Source organism: Eubalaena glacialis, chromosome 11, assembly GCF_028564815.1.
Source record: "Eubalaena glacialis isolate mEubGla1 chromosome 11, mEubGla1.1.hap2.+ XY, whole genome shotgun sequence".
NCBI classification, from domain to species: domain Eukaryota; kingdom Metazoa; phylum Chordata; class Mammalia; order Artiodactyla; family Balaenidae; genus Eubalaena; species Eubalaena glacialis.
Window position 1 is genome coordinate 76,591,248 of NC_083726.1, and position 6,893 is coordinate 76,598,140.

General features: G+C 51.2%; 1 pseudogene; it reads left to right on the top strand.

Moving 5' to 3' along the window:
- The window catches only part of LOC133101711 (dipeptidase 2-like), a 50,853-nt pseudogene extending 46,857 nt beyond the window's left edge, over positions 1–3,996 (top strand).
- Positions 3,997–6,893: the final 2,897 nt, after the last annotated feature.

Below are 6,893 nucleotides of genomic sequence, written 5' to 3' on the forward strand. Positions count from 1 at the left end.
CAAAAGACGTAAAAGTGGAGAAAGAGTAGGGCTGTGAAGAAAGAACTCACACTGCTACTTCGCCCAGGGTCCCTCCTGGCTCCCCCATCACTCCTTGAGCAGCTCCAGCTTCACTTCCCGGCCTCCCCCAGATGGTGGCAGTGGCGCCCCCCTCCGCCCTAGAGCTGCCTCTGTGCAGGTCTCCATCCCACATGCAAATAACCCCCTCCCATCCAGCATCCTCCCCCCAGACCCTTAGTGCCTCCAGGGCAGGGCTGTGTTCTATCCATCTTCCCATCTCCAACTGGGATATTACACAGTAAGAAGTAAAAGGTTTAGAAACCAGCAGGCAAATGCCTGGTGCATCTGCTGTAAGAGGGCGGGGATCCTGACAGGGGAGGTCTCCTGAAGAGCAGCACAACTGAGAGACCCCCAGAGAAGGAAGTCCCAGGAGGATGTCCCGTCCCAAGCAGGCAGGCTGTTGTCAAGGGAATTACTGTTCCCTGGGAATCCGTGGTCCGTCCCCTGGTCCTCTCCTGCTGCTCCAGACCTCTGTTCCCTTAGCCCCCTCCACACCCACTGCCAGCTCACTCATCCCCAGCTGCTACACCAAGAATCCCAGCAGCAGTTCTAAGTCACAAAATCACCACCTGTCAGAGGCTGAGGGCCTTCGGGATCCCAGGCTGGGGCTTCACAGATATCCCGCAGAGCCCCGGGGTGGGATGGAGACGCCCCAGGAGCCACCTAAACACACACAGTCTGGGGGGACATTCTGTTTGGCAGGGCTCTGGGCCCCCCGAACCCTCCCCTTCTCAATCAGAGCAGATGTCCTTTTGAGTTGACCTGTAATAATCATAAGTTTGGCTTCCACAAGAAATGTCTTTTTTTTTTAACATCTTTATTGGAGTATAATTGCTTTACAATGGTGTGTTAGTTTCTGCTGTATAACAAAGTGAATCAGCTATACATATACATATATCCCCCATCCCCTCCCTCTTGCGTCTCCCTCCCACCCTCCCTATCCCACCTCTCTAGGTGGTCACAAAGCACTGAGCTGATCTCCCTGTGCTATGCAGCTGCTTCCCACTAGCTATCTATTTTACATTTGGTAGTACATATAAGTCCATTATGCCACTCTCTCACTTCGTCCCAGCTTACCCTTCCCCCTCCCCGTGTCCTCAAGTCCATTCTCTACGTCTGCCTCTTTATTCCTGTCCTGCCCCTAGGTTCTTCAGAATTTTTTTTTTTTTTTTAGATTCCATATATATGTGTTAGCATACAGTATTTGTTTTTCTCTTTATGACTTACTTCGCTCTGTATGACAGTCTCTAAGTCCATCCACCTCACTACAAATAACTCAATTTCGTTTCTTTTTATGGCTGAGTAATGTTCCATTGTATATATGTACCACATCTTCTTTATCCATTCATCTGTCGATGGACACTTAGGTTGCTTCCATGTCCAGGCTATTGTAAATAGAGCTGCATTGAGCATTGTGGTACATGACTCTTTTTGAATTACAGTTTTCTCAGAGCATATGCCCAGTAGTGGGATTGCTAGGTCATATGGTAGTTCTATCTTTAGTTTTTTAAGGAACCTCCATACTGTTCTCCTTTTTGACCCACCTCGTAGAGAAATGGAAATAAAAACAAAAATAAATAAATGGGACCTAATGAAACTTAAAGGCTTTTGCACAGCAATGGAAAACATAAACAAGATGAAAAGACAACCCTCAGAATGGGAGAAAATATTTGCAAATGAAGCAACTGACAAAAGATTAATCTCCAAAATGTACAAGCAGCTCATGCAGCTCAATATGAAAAAAACAAACAACCCAATCCAAAAATGGGCAGAAGACCTAAATAGACATTTCTCCAAAGAAGATATACAGGTTGTCAACAAACACATGAAAGGATGCTCAACATCACTAATCATTAGAGAAAGAAATGTCTTTTTAAAATAATGACTCTGCCAGTAAGACAAGATGGAAAACCTTGAAGACTGAAAAAGGAAGCTCAGGTGTCCAAGGTCACAAGATCAGGAAATGACAGATCATGGTCCAAAATTGGGCTTTTCCACTCCCTGCCCCTCCTCCTCCCTCCATCACCAGCCTCTGTTGGCAGCAATAAGCCAGTTCCAAACCCATTGGCACTTCAGGGCTCTGGCCTAAGCTCATCCTTTTTTTAAAAATTTATTTATTTTTTGTTGAAGTATAGTTGCTTTACAATTTTGTGTCAATATCTGCTGTACAGCAAAGTGATTCAGTTATACATCTATTTTATTCAATGATGTATTTCAAGTGCCTCAAACAGTGCCTGGCTCATAGTAGGCCCCCCACAAATACTTGTTGTTGAATGAATGATGGGTGGATGGATGGATTGGTGGATGGATGGATGTATGGATGGATGGATGGGTGGATGGGTGGATGGGTGGATGGGTGGATGGATGGATGGATGGATGGATGGATGGATGAACACAAGCTGGTCTGTATATTAACACTCAGTCCCTACCAGGAGGTGGTGGCCACATGACATCTCTTGGCTACTGGGCAGCCCACAGCCTCTATCTTCCTTAGCCTCCCTGGTTTGTGAGGCTGTCCTACAGGTGGCACCCCTCACTGGGTGAGAGTTCAGGCTGGGTGGTCCAGCCTGCACGTCTGCCCTCAGCAGTTGATCGGGATAGGGAGTTGGTGCAGAGCCTCAGGTCTGGTGGGTGACAGGAGCCTGAAAACAGGAAAATGAGTCCGGAGGGTGGTCCAGAGTGCAGGAAGATTCACGGAGGCGTACATGTAGGGAGAAAAATGAGGTCACGATGTGTGATTAGGGACTGAGTCTGTGATGACGTGGGTCACTGCTGGGGTCCGTTCTGTGAGGGTGTTGCTGGCATCAGCACAAGACAGGCTTTCAGACTTTTCTCCGTGAACGCATAGACCCTGGCAGACGTGCTCACCACCGGACGGCCCGTTTCTAGAACAGTGCCTGGCACTAGAGGGTGGAAGATGGGATGACTGGATGTCTGTAGAAAGGGGCTCTACAGTAGGATGAGAGAGTCCTCAGTCCGGTAGCTATTACAGGTCCCCAGATCTAAATTCTTATCTAGTAGCCTGAAACCAGCCTCCCACACCTGTGATCAGAATGATTCCTTTGTGCAATGGATGCTTATACTGCAGCCGTTCTGTGGTCTGTTCTGTGGGCTCCAGAGGCAAATCACCTGGGTTTGAACACATCTGTGTGGCCCTACACAACCAGGACTTCCCAATCCCCAGCCAGGGTGAAACACTCTACATATATGTCGAACACCACTGGATTCATCTAAATCTCTAGGGGCTCTGTGTTCAAGTGTAAGATGATCTGCAGGGTCATCCGTAACATGATTAGGACTGCCGCCAGGTAATGCTGCAAATATTGGACAAATCACTTCTGTTGATGTTTCTGCATGTTCAGAAGTAACATGTTCTTGAAGAGATGTCTCCGTATAGCCAATGTTTCCACAATAGGGACAAGTAAAATCTTGTGGCTCCTCTACAGAGAAAGCTTAGGAACCATAGTACAAAGCAACATCTACCCTTGTTAATATGCAGTGCGTTGGGTGGTCAGTTGTATGCCTTGTTGTTGCTGCACCACTTTGATAACAAGACGCCCAAAGATGGAAACCGTTGCAAATTCAACACTTATATCTGTGACCTCGAAAATTTCCCTTTAAACATGCCTCACAGCTGACACTGTCATGTCGGGACATCCTCTTTCAGAGGGTGGCGGCGCGGCCCCTCCCGAGCTCAGGCTGCAGTGTCCCCCGCGGTGTCCTGGCCCTGCACTCGCGGGACGGCCTTCTTCCACTGGAATCCCGGGCTCGGCCGCGGGGACGGGGTGGGCAGCAGAGCGCTACGGCGCCGGCGGCAGCGAGGCGGCCGTGGCGGGGAGGAAACGCGGGGTGGGAATGAGGCCGGGCCTGGACGGGGCCGAGCTCCTCCAGGAGGCGGGTCCGACGACGCCGCGGTTCCGCTGGCGCCTGCCTTGACTCGGTCACTCTCGGGCCCGCCGGCTCCAGGTTGTGGCGCCGCGCTCCGTAAATCCCTCTCCTCCCTTCACCCGGCCCACCAACAGCCACTCTCCCCGGGCTCCAACTTCCGCCTTCTCCTCCTCTTCTTCCTCCTCCTCCACATCCTTCCACCGCCCGCACTGCAGCCGCGCCTCTCGCTGCCCGCGCCGGGCCCCGCCGCCCAGAGCCCCAGGGCGGAGGGAGCTGTGGGAGTGGGGCGGCCTCAGTGGCTCGGGGCACGTCGTCTGCGCGCACCCACAGGCAGGCAGCTGTCGGGCGCCTGGCGTCGGAGACCACCCGAAACCACCGTTGGCCTGGCGGCCGCCCCCTCACTACCACCTCTGTACTGTTTATCAGGCTGGGCCTAGAGTCGACCTTCCCACCATGCTACAGTGATGACTGGGATGAGTTCCCAGGATGTACTTTAGTCACAGGGATTGTTTCCGTGGAGTTTAGAGGTCCTCACAAATGGAGAGCCACATTCAACACAAGACTGGCTAGAACTGTGTCCCCGGGACTGGTTTAAGCTGTAGAAAGGTAGCTATGCAAGCAAGAAAGTCATTAATTGCCCTTCCCTCTGCGTACAAACAGTTCATCCCAAAGTCTGTTTCGCGTTATGTTGCTTGGAAGACACACAGGGGACCCACAGGACACACGTTCTCCCTCGGAAGTGAATTCATATGCCACTGTCATAAGCCTCCAAAAAGGCATAGAGGACTTAAAGCACTCGATCTACTCAGGGATCATGGAGACAGCTGTACACCAAACTTTGCTGATGGGAAAACACTGGGGTTTATCTTGAGGCTAGGGGTCATGTTTACTTCGCAGTATAGGTAAGCTGCACCTTAGCATGAGCTCCTAGCAAGCAGTGGATATTTCCGGCTTCCTATGAGAAAACTCATTTTTCCTCACAGACTCATTCCTAGAAGTGCAAAAAAGATAGGCAACATCATGCAGCCTTGGGGCCGCCAATATCTAGTTTTCAAACGAGGAAACCACTGCCCTTCCAATTCTTCCCAATTACAAAATGCATCCCAAAACACATTTATCTGTCTTTTCTAACTAGCTAAAATGACCCTTGGGACACACTTCGCCCTGCTACGATGCACGTTTTGGATTTGGAGTGTTTTGCGTGTGGTGCATTGCATAATCCTCTGAATACCCTCGGTCGGCTTAGATGTCTTTGGAGGTTCCAAGGGCATAGCAATGCTCAGCGTGTATCTCTGCTTACTTGGGGGTGGCAGCTGCAACCAAGTTTCTGCTTCAATTACTGAGACGTCGGGCATGAGCTCCCCAAATGAAGGGAAGCCCGCTGGTTTTCTGCAGTGTGGCTCAGGTAGACTCAATCTGCCAGACCCGCATCGAAAGAAAGCCTCAGTGCCAACGACTTCCTGAGCTAGTATGAAAGCTGCAGAATGCTAGCCATCCAAAGGAGTAACCCGATCCTGGCTCTTCCAGCTGCCCACAAAGGCTTGTACCCAGAGGTGCTTTTCCCTTCATGGTGCTCACAAGGCTTTTGGGGGGGGGGGATACAGTGTACCACCACAAAGAAGGGCACACGCGAGACTTCGGGGCAACCAGAGGCATACTAGAGCTAAAGCAGTCCTGTGACTTAGCTTTCCAGCACACGGAGGCACCCCTGTCTCTGGTGATGGGGAAAAGTCCACCTTCCTTCGAAACAAGAGGTCACTTTTGATGGTATTGTAGCTACAGATGGCAGTGGGATGAGCCCACAGGAATGAGTGGCAAGCACCTGGTTTCTGTTGGGAGAACTAAATGTTCCTGATAGAGGCTTTTGTGGGATGAAGAAACATGGGCAATGCGTTTTCCAGGCAGCTGGAGCAGCAACCAAGTCCCTTTCCTAAAGGGGAAAAGCACGTTTTCCGGACATTTTCGAGTTACCAACTTGAGCCCACAGCGCCTTTACCAGCACTCTCTCACTGACGTACTGGGGGCTTTGGGGACACACTGGGCCCTTCCATGATGGCACATTGGACTCCCGAGTTCTGCATGCGAGGCATCGCCTTTCCCACTGGATGACAGAGTCAGGCTTAGGTGACCTCGGAACGTCCAAAGGTCTCCAATTCTACGCGGTAGCTGGGTTCTTTCTTCCAGCTGGGCCGAACGGCTCCCTTCCCTTCACGGTTGAGACACCAAAGGTATGAACACCCAGGATGTACCTAGTTCCCTGGCATTATTCCAGTGCAACACAGGTGGCGTCACAAAGGGGTGCCACGTGAACGCACGACTGGCTGCAACTGCGTCCCTGGGGCGGTTTTAAAGCTGTGGAAAGCAAGCTGTGCCAGCAAGAAACCAGTTCATTGCCCTTCCACCTGCATAGAAGGAGGGGATACCGAGAGTCTGGCTCCCGTTCTGTTCCTTGCAAGCCACACAAGGGAGTCACAGGACAGACGTTCTCTCTCGGAAATGATTTCATACACGACTGACTTGAGCCTGTGAAAAGCATGCAGGAGATAGTCACAGCACTCGATCGACTCAGTGTTTCTTGAGCAGGCTGCACACCACATTTGCTGATGAGCAAATCTGGGGCTGCCCCTGTGGCTTGTGCTCACCTTTTCTTCGCACTCTAAGTAGGGAGGCTCGTCGGAGGAGCCCCCAGCAAGCACCGGAGACCTCAAGGCTTCTTCCCGGAAACCTCACTCTTCCTCACTGAGGCACCCCTGGAAGGGAATAAAAGCCGTGCAACATGAGTGTTTTTCAAGCAGCCTGGGCACCTCCACTATCTACTTTGGGAATGGGTAGTACTGCCTTTCCCAGGCTTCCCTTGTGCCTAGTGCATCACAGTGCACCTTTACATCCCTTCGCTGACCAGCCACTGGAGACGCTTAGAACACACTTCACCGTTCCACGACGAC